Genomic DNA, 15122 nt, shown 5'->3' on the forward strand with positions numbered 1-15122 from the left:
AAAAAAGGGCCTCGGAATTTCTAATATTCTCAGTTTTTGTTTTGTGAGAGAAATAAACCTATACATTTTTAACAGAAATGACAATGCGTACTATAATTTTCACTGAAATACTATAATTTCTTGGAATATGTACTATGATTCCGTGACAAAAAGATGGGAAACTGTGACTCAGTGTCACTGTCAACTCTCTCCTTTAAACGTAAACTGTAAAAATCTGGTGAAATACTGTAAATCCTTGGAACTTTAATTGGAATTTAACCATTGTAACTATTTTATCCATCTAAAAATATGCCAAAATACTTCTTGCATATTATTTAGTTTTCGGAATTATTTGAAAACGTGTTGTTTACAGTTTTGTTTTGACAAGCGGACAAGTATTTATAGGTAAGCACCAGCGTATATGCAGCTAACATACTTTTAGCACCAGCATACTTTGATATATTACGTCACAATGCCACATGTACCTAACTGACAATAATAACAACTAATTTATTTTTGATAACTTTATAGTACTCCATATCGTCATTTGAGACTAAAAACCAAACCAAAAACCTTACACAACTCACTGCAAAATTAGTCTATGACCTACTGGAAGACAACCCAAGACATTGCACAATCTACAACTTATTTTTGGGTTGCAGTAGGTCGTGTTAGGTTTTGGTTTGGTTTTTCGTCTCAAAAGATCTCGATCACAAAACGATACCTATGGAGTAAATACCTACCATATTTTTATTTAATTTATTGTATTAACCTACTTACATACTTAGGTACCCTATTATTATAATTTTACTAATTTTATAGATAATTAAAATCATTGACACAATCACAGTTTTATGCATTTTGGAAAGTGCTTTATTTAATCTCCTCTATTAACAATGTTGACACTGGTCCTGATCATTATTAAATTATACCTAGGTTAGTAGGTACCTATGCATTATACATAACGTGACCATACGTCCCGTTTTTAGGTAGCCTATCCCGTTGTCCCCAAGCACAGCTTCAGGACGCTGAAATGTCCCGTTTTTAGAAAGAGAGCAACCTACAGTAACAATTAGAAATATTTGAATTGGCGAGTTTAACCAAAATAACTACAGTCGAACTTGGTTATGACGAGGAAGATGGGACCGACTGAATTTGCTCATTATAAGCATTACTCGTTATATCAGAGAATAGGTATTTTTAAATGAGTGGTGACACAACACAAAAAGTCGCAATTCAAACAAAAATACACAATTAGAATTTTTCCCCGAAACAAGCATGGCATTTATAAACTACAAAAGAAGTTGTTCATTGCAATGGACGTTGGTAAGTACCTACTGACTTCAGGATTTTTTACATGTAATTTCAACCATATGCGTAGAAACTTTTTCAATATTGTCAGTCAGAACATCAATTAAGTAGGTACTTCAACACTTAACTAGTGTCATAAACGTAATCCGATCCCGGCGGCATTGTTTCCGGTCGGATGTTAATTCTTAAGGTCGAAATGTTATTAAACGATCGACACATTTACAGTTATACGAAAAATTTTGACGATTTTTAGCTCGGTATATCCGATAAGTAGCTCGTTATAAAAGTGAATAAATGTATGTAGAAAATCACAAACTGTCAACGAATGTTTCGTCGTTACATCCGAGATCTCGCTATATCCGTGATCGTAATGACCAAGTTCGACTGTATATGGAAAGAAATTCAAAGTACCTATTGATTGATTTGTATTGATTGAAAAGGGATTTATTAATTGTAACCAAGATACAGAAGTATTTAATGAATATTCACTTATTTCTAACTACATTACACCGCAAAAAGTGACAGAATGAAACACTGAACACAGGGTCTTTTCTCTTATGAATAAGTTGTGGACAATCGGAAAAACACAGTCGCAAGTCGCAGTTCTTAAAGTGTCTTAAAGCAATGTTAATTACCAAAGTAGATAGTAGTAGTAGTCCTGCCAAGAATTTTATTCTTATTTGAAATCTAAACCAAATATACTTAGGCAAATTTATGTTCTTCACAAAAATATAAGACCACATAAATTATTTGTTTTCACATGTGTTCATTCCTGTTCTTTTCGTTAATAAATAAAAGCTATGGAGAAATATGCGTTTTCTTGAATACACATACTATCACCTAAAAATCAATAGAGTCCCGTTGTGAGGAAAAAAATAAATAGTCACGTTAATTATACATCTCTACCTGAAAGCCAGTGTACGAGGGTGGGTCAATATAAGTCCTTAGAAAAGCCGACAGGTGGCGCGACCAGTACTGCAAGCGGTTTGTTTTCATGCAGCGGCACTACCGATTCAGTATGCTGCGAAGTTTCAATCAGATTGGTCGGGTTGTTGTGTGTTTCTCGTACATTTAAAAAAAAAATTTGCTTGTGGAAAATGGAAAAATGGAAAATGGAGAAAATTGAGTTTAGAGCTGTTATTAAACATTTTAATATAAAAGGGTTAACAGCAAAGGAAATAAAAAATGAGTTGGATTTAGTTCACGGCATATCTGCTCCTTCACTTGCAACTATTTATAACTGGTTAAATGAATTTAAACGTGGTCGTACATCAACAAAGGATGAACCACGCTCAGGACGTCCTGTAGAGGTGACTACACCAGAAATGATCAATAAAATCCACGATATGGTGTTAAGTGACCGAAGATTAAAGTTGAGTGAGATAATTGAGGTTACAGGGATCTCAAAAGGTAGCGTCATTTCTATTTTACATGACAAATTGGGCATGAAAAATATTTCTGCAAGATGGGTGCCGCGTTTGCTCACAGTCGACAATAAACGCAGTAGGGTGGTGGCCTCTAAAGCCCTGTTGTCGCTCATGCAACGCAATCCGGATGAATTTTTTCGTCGCTTTGTGACTGTAGATGAAACATGGATACACCACTATACTCCCGAGACGAAAGAACAGTCAAGGCAGTGGATTGCGAAGGCAAACCATGTCCAAAGAAGGCGAAAACCGTAAAATCAGCTGGTAAGGTTATGGCTACTGTATTTTGGGATGCACGTGAAATTATTTTCGTTGACTATTTGGAAAAAGGAAAAACAATAACAGGGGATTATTATGCATCTTTATTGGACCAGCTAAAAAACAAAATTGAAGAAAAACGGCCTCATTTAAACAGGAAAAAAATCCTCTTTCATCAGGACAATGCCCGTGTTCACACATGTTTACGATCAATGGCTAAAATTGAAGAATTGAAGTTCGAATTGGTCGACCACCCACCGTATTCGCCAGATTTAGCCCCCAGTGACTTTTTCCTTTTCCCAAACTTAAAAAAATGGCTAAGTGGACAACGTTTTTTTTCAAATGAAGAAGTCATCGATCGGACAAATGCTTATTTTGAGGACCTTCCGAAAACTTATTTTTCTGACGGTTTAAAAAAAATTGAGAAACGTCTAACCAAGTGTATTGAGCTCCAAGGAAATTATGTTGAGAAATAAAAAAAAAATACAAAAATAAAACCTGTTTTAATGCTTTTTTCTAAGGAATTATTGACCCACCCTCGTATCATAATTGTCCTAATGCAATGTAAGATATTCCAGCCGTTTATGTCTATCGACTTTTGGGTTTTTTTTTGTGATGGGAATTTCATGTTTCTGTTATGAAATGACTCAAAAATTGAATTGACTTTGATAGAAGTACTTATTATAAACTCATTTTAATGGTTTTGAAAAAAAGTTATACTTGTTTCAATTATTATCAAAGTAGAACTTTATTTCAAAACCATTAAAATGGAGTTATATGTAAACGTTCAATTAATAATATACTAATCTGCAAAATCATTCACACTACACCAGCTCTGAGGTACAGATATTGTGTTTTACTCTAGGTAATACAAAGTGTTTTCACCAAGAATTAACAGTTTTGTCACCTTTAATGATTGATCATAAGGCTCTCTCCCACGGAGCAACTGAAATCCGACGCAACTGAAACTAAAATTCCAACCAGTATCTAGCTAATGTATTTCAATGGCTGCTCGCTGACGCCGAGACTGGAATCTCTCAGTTTCAAAGCGGTCGCAAAGAGACGCGACATGATAGTCATGAACGTAAAACAGTGGTACCAATATCAGTAGATTCGGTGAAAAATCTATTTTCTTACCAAAATTGGTAGCACTGCGTAACAAGCGTCATGCCATAAAAACTATAACAACCCAAGACGTCAAAAGTACAAGATGAGCAAAATTTAAATAACCTAATTGTATTCGAGTAAACGCAGCAGCGTGCGTGCTGTCAGTTTTTGTACAAAACTGCTGATGGTCCAGTTTGACAGTTTGAGGTTATGTGATTATTAATAATCAAATGGGTTTCAGTAGCGCTGTGTGCGAAGCATCACATTGGCCAGTTTATGAGTTCCATCACCAACCAGTTCTGTCAAATTTCAGTGGCGCCGTGGGAAGAGGGCCTTAGTCCTATTATTTGTTTCATTTTCTTAAATGAAGCCTTTATCTCCATAAAAGGTTTTCCTTCAACAAGCATTTTTGTATTTACCATTTTTACTGTGAAATTATTTTGGGCCCCTGCTTCATTCAATATAAACCTGGTGTCATTTTTTTCAACAGGTAATAGAATATTACGCCCTCTGGTATCTTGTCTGCACATTAGGCGTTATCATCCGCAATGTCTACAAATGAAGAACGCTCTAATACCGGCGAAGGTATCTCGCCTTTATATATAACCATTGTCGTCTGCAGCGTCATTGGAGGCCTCCTCTTTATCCTTAATGTCGTGTTCTGTTGTTGCTCCAGGTACAAGGGCTACTGGCGGGACAGAAATACGGGTAATTCATCTATCCCATCTAAAAAAAATATTAGCGTTTTCAGCCTGCATTGGCGCTTTTTAAAACAATTTGCCTTATGAAAAATTAATTATCATCATCATTTATGGAAACTATCAACTGATATTGATTTATTAATTGAACAGATGTTTACGTGGTAGAACTTCATTTTAATGGTTTTAAAACAAATTTTTTGTTAATTTTACGATATTTTATTTATTTATGATGACGGACGTTTTGAGTTTTGACTAGAACGGTCTGAAAATAATTCTTACAATTCAAATAGTGAATATTGACGATTTGCAAATCATTTGAAGAGAGGGTGTACTTTTGTTAACTGTCTCTGTTTGCCCTTTACACACAATATTGGCGTAGTTTCATTTACATTATTTATATTTATTATTGTTTCTTGAATTAAAAAGATTTACAGTAGCAGACATAAAATGTCTTTGAGCAGTAGACCAGTTTTAAGTAGGATTGAAGAGCTTGACAACTGCATTAATTAGTTAGTACCTATGTCACTTCTGAACAGTACATTTTTCTTCAATAGGGTTATGTGGATGATCTTTTTGTGACATATATGCACATGTATAAGATCATGAGTTGGATCTACAATGTTTCTATTGAGTTGATGTGTCCAATATGGCCGATGGATTTATAGCCTAAAACAGCTGTCACCATAGATAACTCAGATATCGTAGACGTAACAAAAACTCATTTTAAAAATCATGATATTGATTTGTAAAATAGATTTAATTCTACTAAAGTAACTAACTTAACTAACGTAACTTTAATTCAGAAAAATTACTTGTATGGTCATATGGTAATATCAATAAATCTAAATACTTTAGGGTGGGAATAATTCAACCAACATTTAAACCTAACTGAACTGACATCAAAATATTACAATATTTTGATATATTTAAGGTAATCAATGGCTGTTATCTTTGGGGCCTGCCCGTCGCATTCCTAAGAATGAGCCCCCGCTAGCCCGCACCAAGCCTGAAGAGGGAGACAAGATAGCTCCTGTGCCCGACATCGCCACCTTACAAGCCTAATTGGAGATCTACAAATAAGAGCGACATCTAATTCCATTTAGCCATTGTCAATCAATACCATCATAAAAATGGTTCTGTTAATTCTTTGCCCTGCTGGCACTTTTCATTGTGTGAATCATTATAGTCATGTTTAAGTTCAGACCGCTGATGTGTGGACTACGGCACATTACGGTAACCAACCATTACGATTGGGACAATAGTGTACGAAAAAAAAGTTTTGTATGCTTGACTTTTTTAGTCATAGACAATAAGTTAACAAACAATTTATAATTTAGAATACTAATACTTTACCCAGGTTCAAACTACAACAAGGGATTTAATATATCATACATGACGGTCACTCATATTTTGTGTTCTTCCTCCTTTACAGTAGGTTTGTTCCTGCTGCAAAACACACACCAATTTGGTCGATAGTTTTTTGCTAATCTATGACAGTTTGTTAAAAACCACTATTTGAAGCCTGTAATTTGAGGATGGCTGACTGTTTTTACCTATGTGTTAAAAACATTGATTTGATAGTATTTCTTTGGTGATTTTATGCATGAAAGCATAATATACCAATCTCTCATCATTTCCAACCGTTTGGGCGGCAGGAACAGGAATATAGGCAGATGCAAAAATGAGTATTACGGATGCACTAAGCAATGTCAGCAAATCATCAGCAACAATAACTGGTGTTGGGGTATTGTTATATTTCAACGTATAATTCGTGCAAACCATATTATTTAATGATATATTTCAGAATTTCTGTGTCTAGTATTAATAATATTATTTAGTTTATATTAATAGCGACTTAAATTAATTTTGATTATCTTAATAAAATTTATTGATCACCACTAACTAACTACCTCATTAGGTACCTTTAACTTTAAATATTATTTTATGACATGTCATGTTTTGTACACATAGTAAGTTTCAAGTTTTAATGTGGCGAATGATGAGTGAGAATATAATTTTTATAAATTGGCATGAGTAAATGCTGAACCTCTTGAATCTAATGTTGTCTATTTGATTTGTGATATTTAGATGAAAATAAAATGACAACAGTAGATATTTTTTCTCAAATAGTAATAACGTGTCTTAAAAAGGGTCTTGTAGAGATGTCTTACTGAATGAAAGCTTTAAAATATTTTAATAGATCAGTGTTAGGGATTGCAATACCGGTATTTTAAAACTGGTATCCCAGTATTTTTCGATACCGATATATTCGAAGTAAAATGTTTTAATTAACATACTTTGAAAGCTTAACAGGACAATATTTTATTTATCAAATTACGCGATGTCTGGTTTACTTCCGTAAGATTTTTACATGTCATATTATATTTATTGGAAGATACTTCTGTTTTTTACAATTATTTTACGAATACCGGTATTCAATAGGAAATACCGGTATTGATATTTTCATTCGGTATTGCAATCCCTAATCATTATGTATTCAAGAATAATAAGAAAATTACAAAAAACATCCTTTTAATTCAATGATAAGCTTATAGAAGTACTGTTATAGAATAGGAATACGCCTCAAATGAGCTTCTGTTGAGCCCAACACGTTTAATGTTACATGTTTTTGACATGACAATTTTTATTAATGAAATGTACCTGGTTTATTAAGTTTTCTCAATGGTAAAGAAGACAATATTTAAATAAGTCATAGTTGTAATGAATTTTTTATTTATTAAAAATACTCAATTTGTACCCATAACATACAAAAATGTATGCATTGACTCTCGGGATCTAGGAAGGTATGCATAATTAAGTATCAATGGAGCTAGAATCTGATTTAATAAATACAATATATCGCACCATGAGTGTAAAACCAAGGCATCTGCAAGACATATTTTGGATATATTAGGGTTTGAAGTCTTCGTTTTGTTAGGAGAAATAGAGTTTCTATAAAATAACCATATTTGGTTTATATCTACATTATATTGCATGTTCTTTCAGTTACTTCACTTTTACATTATCAACTTCACAACTTTTGCAGTTGTTTTGCATTTAATCCCGAAATTGAAAAATTTGCAGATGCCTTGGTTTTACACTCACGGTGCGATATTATAATATATGTACCTACTTTACGATTTGGTTAGAATTAATATGATATATCGCTCAACTTTTACGAAATAGATTATGAATTACAACTTCCGTCATGCATAACTCCTTTATTTTCTGCAGTTCCTTCCTACAATTCCTCATTATTTTATGGAATGCCAAAAGCCGACTTAAAGATTTCAATGTGTAGTGTGAAATAAGTCATGACATCTCTGCAACAAGCCATGAGCCCCAATTACAGTAGAATCAGCAATATAAATTAATCAATTACAAATATTCAGGCTTTCAGAATATCACATAAATATATTGTGACTTCACCGGGATCGAACCCGGAGAACCCGGAGGCCCTGGATGATAGACCAGCCCTATGCATAGTCATATTTATGTAAATAACTATGCTTATGCGTTACGTGGTTTGGGAATTATTTTTATAATGTTACTTAAACTTCCATGTGACGCATAAGCCACTTTTTTTCGTAAATATGACTATGTATAGGGTCGCAGGTTTTATCACAGAATGATACTGATATTCACTCTTCGGTCCAACAATATAATATGAAACATACAATAATTGGTACGAGTGTAGTTGTCGACACTCTTAGTACAATGTTATGTTCTTGTAAGAATTTCACAGCACTCATATTCTCATCCCGAAATTAAGTTTTTAGGTTCATGTCATTAGGTTGAAATTATTCGACTATCCCTATGTTATGTTATGGGGTCAGTTTGGTGAATTCTCCGTTTCTCTCCACTACCGCTGCACTCATCATTCCCTCCTGAACTGACTTCTCCTGTAACCGATTTCTCAAAGTCGCTTTGAAGAAGTTGAGTGGTAAATTCTATTGGTTCTGACCAATTTGGAAGCCATATTTTTTAGGATTAAGTATTCTGTGTATTTAACTTGCCTTTTTAAAGATGCATTTCGTCCATTTTTACATTGGAATTTACTTCTGAACTGATTTATGAAATAATGTATTTAACATTGGATTTACTTTTATAAACTTTTTCTACAACTTTAAAATTGGTTTTATTATTTATAAACATGGTTTAATAATTCCTTATTCACCTCCCGTGTGTAAGATTATGATTCTCTCCGCCTGTTTGTGATCAATCATGATAATACAATGGTACGGAAATAGTGGCAACGATGAATGATAATATTATAACATTGGTAGGTACTTTTAAAAAAAATGTATTTTTGCATATTCCAATGCATTTTCAATGTTACAAAATATAACATGATGCAAAAGGTTAATACATGGCCCATTTCTCTACATCACAGTAACCAAACAACATGGGAAAAAAGAAAAATTGGGTCGTCCCGTATCAAAGGTGGAACTAACCTATATATTATTATATCGTAAATGGGATAGTTCCACATTTGATACCAGACGACACAATTATCCCATGACATTACTAACTGACTTCTTTATGTCAAAAAATTATGTTGGATCAAATATTTATGTTGTGGGATTAGGCCCCAAGCGCTCAGACACACGACATTGCAGTACGTGTGTATCGATGCAGGTCGTACATGATTCATTTCAATCAAGTAAGGACCTGTGTCGACACACAAACTGCAGTGTCGTGTATCTGAGCTCTAAGCTGTTTTCCATTTATTATGATGACGTTTAGTACAGGTTCAATAGATAATCGAAGTTGTTGCGGAGAATGGTTTTTATTTGAATATATACAGGACAGTGTATTAAGCTAACAACATCCAAGCAAATTTAAACTGGGCAAGCAGTAACGACAGCCAGCTTCTGTAACAGGCCGAATCCGATTGACCCGGGTTCCGACTGAAAAATGTTGAAGTCCTTTCTCGTTGGTCGTAGAGAAGTGTTGAATTTCTGGTTTTTTGTTCAACGAATTTATCTACATAGGTATGATATTCATTTTATGCCTGGTCCAAGTGTAAAATTAGATTCGTGAACTGATTAACGTTGTATAAAAATTATTAATGTAACTTTACTATGTTTAAAATGTTCTAATACAAATGTTCATTTACCTACGTAGGTATGGTTTTGGTCTGGACACGAGTACAATACTGTAATTTTGATTTCACCAAAAATGTCATACAATTTGTGGCAAATATGCCCAAAGTACTATATATTTGTAGGATTGAAGACAAAAAAATGTGCCGGTAAGTAGGTACCTACTGTAGTTATTTCAGAACAATGATTTTTACACTACTGTTATCAGATTAGAAAAAGATGGAAACACTGGTCATCAGAGTTGGCAACTGCCATTGACAAAAATATGCCAGATAGGGTGAGAAAAAAAGCTAGATTTTCTTACAATTTAAACTATTTTGCGAGAAAAAATATATTGAAGAAATTTTTTGTTTCGCAACTACCAATGAGGTACCTATTAGTCATACAACCACAAAATAATCAGGTTCGAAATTTGGTCATCGATGGAATATCGCATGTTATATTATTAGGTATTAGTTTATTGGTAAGATATAATACCTATAAGGTAAAATAGCCTGCAAACTGGTGTAATATTTTTAATTAAGTAGGTAATTAATTTTAAGTGTTTGCGGTGTCGAAAAACGCTTGATGTCTGTTGAAAAATGCAATTTACAGACCTACAAACTTATCTGAAGAATGGGATGGGGGAGCCACTGTCGAAAACTGCCAAATCAAGACTCGTAACTGGACAAAATCTGATATTCGAATGAAATTTTCAAAATGGCGTCCTATGTTAGTTTGTAGTTCCATTTTTGGCCATTCTACAAATAAGTTTGTAGGACTGTGAAGCATTGTTATTGTTTTGGCAATGGCTATTCGCTATCTGTTTATTCTTATGGCAAGACTCAATACCACTCCTGAATCAACCGAGCGCACTCGTATGAGACATCTTCATGCTAATAATACCTATCCAAGCTAGCTTGGATGAGTAGGACGCGGTCCAAGTAGCTTGGATAGGAGTAATTTGTACGACGATGTCTCGTAAGAGTGCGCTTGGATGGCGCTCGGTGTTAGCGCTTGGCCGTAGTCATGGGGCGTGTACGACGCGGAATAGGCACGGGTAGAGTGTCCGTAGTAGCCCGCGCGCGTCCAGTCGTGTTCAGCGTCAAATCAGGGATAGGAAACCATAAACACAGAAAAGTTTTTACTGGAAAACTCCTATTTGAAATGGCAAAACTTTGCAGCAAAATATGGGGCCAATGAAATCAATATGGAAAGCACTAATTTAACAGAAGAATTTTATAACTTACACAAGAAACTGCGGGAACAACCAGACAAGTTTTTCGAAAAAGAGTAATATGAGAAAATATTTGATTAAGTATATTCTAATTGATCTAAGTTTTTTTCTATTCTTTTTGAGTAATTTTTTGCGATCCGACTATCGCCTTTTGGCATCTTCAAACACCACCAATGGTGAATATACACTGTCATCTGATACAGTTAATTCCTGTTTATTTGGTAAATTTATATTTATGAATTTAAATTCAAATTCCATCAAGTACCCTTGGTCGATTTTATAATTTGATTATATATTGGATAATATGTAAGTTAAAGTATAAAAAAGACTTTTCGGTTCATATGGTGTGAATGTAGGTGTAGAATGTACGCTTCATAACTTTGCACCCCGGCTCTAGGATGGAAATGATGTACCTACTTAATATATTTTATTTTTATTATGTTTATATTTTTTTATTATGGAAAACAAACAGTTACATAGACTACAAATATGTATAAAATAGACTAGAAAAAGATATTGCAACAAGCAAAGTTTCCATATAAATTATAATAATTATAGTTAATCATATTATAATTTAAATACAGAGAAATTAGATAAAGAGATAAATGAGAAAGAATATTGAATAATTATTTATTATGTACCTACCTTTATAAGTATACAATATTATATGTGCGTTAAGAATTATTGAAATTTAAAGATATTATTTTTACATAATATATATTTATTTAGTACTACCAGGGGCGGCTCTTCCTTTGGGTACCTAGGGGACAGACCCCGGTCCCCTCATCATTATATAGTCAATATTCAATTGAATATTCATGTTATACGTTCCTACCATAATACATTGATTTTGTATAAAATTAATTAAGTATATATTTTATTTGTACTGTTTGCCCATCCTTGATTCTTGTTTCTTGGCCCATCCCTAATGCTCTGTGTGAGTTTTGGCTCTACCTACATAGTACAATACAACGATACTTCTGGGGTCGAAATTCGGTGGCCCCTGTTATTCTCAAAATTCATTCATAAGGAAGCTGAACAATGCGTACGTCTGTAGGTGTGTAGGGCTGTGTTCTGCACGTGCTATGCACATTTTATCCGCATGTACCGATGCTGGACCGGGGACACTGTAGTAAATACCTGGTCTTGCATAAGTGTGAGTTTATAATATATTATGAAGTTATTTTGTCGGTCGGCTGTAAATTCATATCCCATGACCCACCGGTTTAGTTTATTAGTTAGTTGCCAGTAATTGATCAAATATGTGAGGCGCCGAGTCGCTAAACTGGCTCCTGGCGATTTTTCGATAAAATGAGTTTTGAATGTACTTAGATGCTCTATCGATAGATCTATCGACTTTTCCAGTTGAGAGTTTCAAATTCCTCCCAATTTCATCGAAAAATCAAAATGAATATTGACGTGAGTCGCCAAGCGCGCTCTTTGAAAAAATATGGAGTCGCTAAATTGTCTCTTCTTAACCGACCAATCAGACGCCGCCATTCAAATACTGATTTCAAACGTACGGTAAAATCTCTATACAACCGCGTCAAACCGTGTACGTCTGTGCAGTGAGAAAGCCTTGATTTTGCTTCGTCTATTTGATTGTTTTTACTAATTAATAATGGATGTTTCATTAGTAAGTGTAACGGAATCTCTACCAGGAGAATCAAGGAAGCGTTTAAGAAATCCAGCTGGCTGGAAATGTAACGTGTTACGCCAAGAAAGGTATTTAAAAATTGACATTCCTAACATTAATTTTTGCTATAAATGTTTCAATAATCCAGTGGTGTTTCATAATATTATTTTTTGTTTCGTACGCTTTTTTTAAATTATGTCGTAGATACATAATATTGTATATTTAGCGTGATGTAATTATTATGAGATCTCTAAGTACAGATTTTTAACATATTTTGCTTGTGTCAAAAAATAATATTGTTGGGACCTTTAATAATTGGACATTATTTTTTAATCACTTGATGACTTATAATAAATTGATTTAAGATAACCGCCATAAATCTCATTATATATATTTACATAATATCTAAGTTTAGTCATTATTTTATACTTTTGTATATATATATTATTAACCTCTATCTTTACTTTTTATTTTCAAAGTTATTAATCATTGTATTTTTCATAATTTGTTGCAGATAGTCATCTAAAAAATTGCCCGAGTATCCTCAGTGTAATCATGACACTAAGAACTTCAAGTGCAGTTCATTAAATGAAACTGATATTAGACATTTCCATACTGCATTTTATGAAAAGACAGTGAAACTTGCTCAATATACATTTATAGTGAAGTATTGTAAAGGAGTTTCAGTGATGTCACACAGTGGGGCTGAAAGAAAAAAATCTTTTTAATTTTATAGTGACCTATCTACTTTTAATTCCTCTCTCCACCTTGGAACAACTAGATCATCAATGATTATGCTTTCTATGTATGTGTTATTGGGACCATCACGTATTCACATATTTGTGTAATTTCTTGCTCGCTTCTCATTAATAAACACGATTCTTTATTCTGAAAAAATGCTTTTTTTCTATGTACATACATACATACCTACCGCTATAAATGCTAAAAAGATGCAATGTAAAAAAGGATTTACCGTGTAGTAGGTAAGTATGGTGAGAAAATATTTGTTTGGCAATATAAATTCTAAAATATCTATATTAATTAATACATAATATCTATATATAAGAAATAAATACGACCCGCTACTGAACAGTCATTTCCGGCCGACCTTATTCCATAAGTGCCAAACTCGACTCTATTGACATGTAACGTCAAAGTGTGAGTCACAAATTTGGCTCCTTGCGACAGCGAGTGATGCAAGTGTGCTCTCCGGACAATTAAAATGCATTTATTTGGAATATTGGCGCATATAAATTGAATTTGACGTTTTAATTTACTATTCCATATAAACCGGAAACTAGAAAATAACTTAAATTACACTTAAAGTTATCACACTGCCCATAACAGTTTTTCGTGATTTACTCAAAACTCGAAAAACCCCCAGGAGCCAGTTTAGCGACTCGGCGCCTCATGTCATATATCTCCATAAGTTTTAAAATATATTTGTTAATACATACTATAATAATTTATAATACCTATTATCTTGAATGATAATAACAAAGAGTAGGTATGTGCTATTACAGTTAATTAAATCAATATTAATTTGTATTACCTACCTACCTAAATATTAATTATTGTAATGTACTAGTTGTGGATAGATGAATTTCACGTTAGTAAAATAATTTTGATAAATATATTAGGTATTATGATGAATGAGGTGGTTCATTTATTGAAATATAAGTTCAGTAGGTACATTGACATTTGAAGACAAACTAAAAGTGAAACGATTAAGACCTCACCAACCAGTCACCAACAGATTTAGTTATTGTGTATGAACTAATCAGAACAAAAAAAGCATTAACCTCCGAACAGTTTACCAAAAAACATGGTTGACGGCGAGTATATCCTTGAAAAGACTATTTTTTTTTTCTTGTAACAATAAGATTCTTTCGAACGCAGGAGGCATATGACGATGAAGTATTAGCTAAAAAAGATATGTTTTTTACGCTTTGATTAATATTGTTTAGGTAGGTACTTATTAGATATTTCACGCCATCTGACCCCACTTATTAAAAGATGCTAGAGCCGCCACTGAGTACTACATATTATATTAATACAAGTGAATATCATTTGATATAATTTTATGCGACGTACTAAGGCAAAGAGGCGTATCAGTGTAGTAAAAAGTGCAAAGTTATAAAGCGTATACCTACTTTACATCACTTCGCACTATCTATGCTTTGTGAAAATAATACCACAAATACACCAGACGCGCGCGGTAAGCTCATTATGGTTTGAGACACCCGCTACTCGCTCTTTTCCCGCGTCGGCGCCCGTCCATTCAGTGCGGACACCTCTATGCGCGCAGTATGGGAAGAGCCCGCCGTATTACGATCTTGCCTGCGTCGAGCTAGACGCGCCAAAACAACACGCGCGAACACC

General features: G+C 33.8%; 1 long non-coding RNA gene across 1 annotated transcript; it reads left to right on the forward strand.

Moving 5' to 3' along the window:
• Positions 1-144: 144 nt before the first annotated feature.
• On the forward strand, positions 145-7302 carry LOC147067512 (uncharacterized). The gene is made up of 3 exons (XR_015071525.1): positions 145-384; positions 4573-4790; positions 5715-7302. It is a non-coding gene; the product is annotated as an uncharacterized LOC147067512 (long non-coding RNA).
• Positions 7303-15122: the final 7820 nt, after the last annotated feature.

The sequence above is a fragment of the Rhyacophila brunnea genome, unplaced genomic scaffold (assembly GCF_057557595.1).
Source record: "Rhyacophila brunnea isolate RB1 unplaced genomic scaffold, BYU_Rbru_1.0 scaffold_4, whole genome shotgun sequence".
NCBI lineage: Eukaryota > Metazoa > Arthropoda > Insecta > Trichoptera > Rhyacophilidae > Rhyacophila > Rhyacophila brunnea.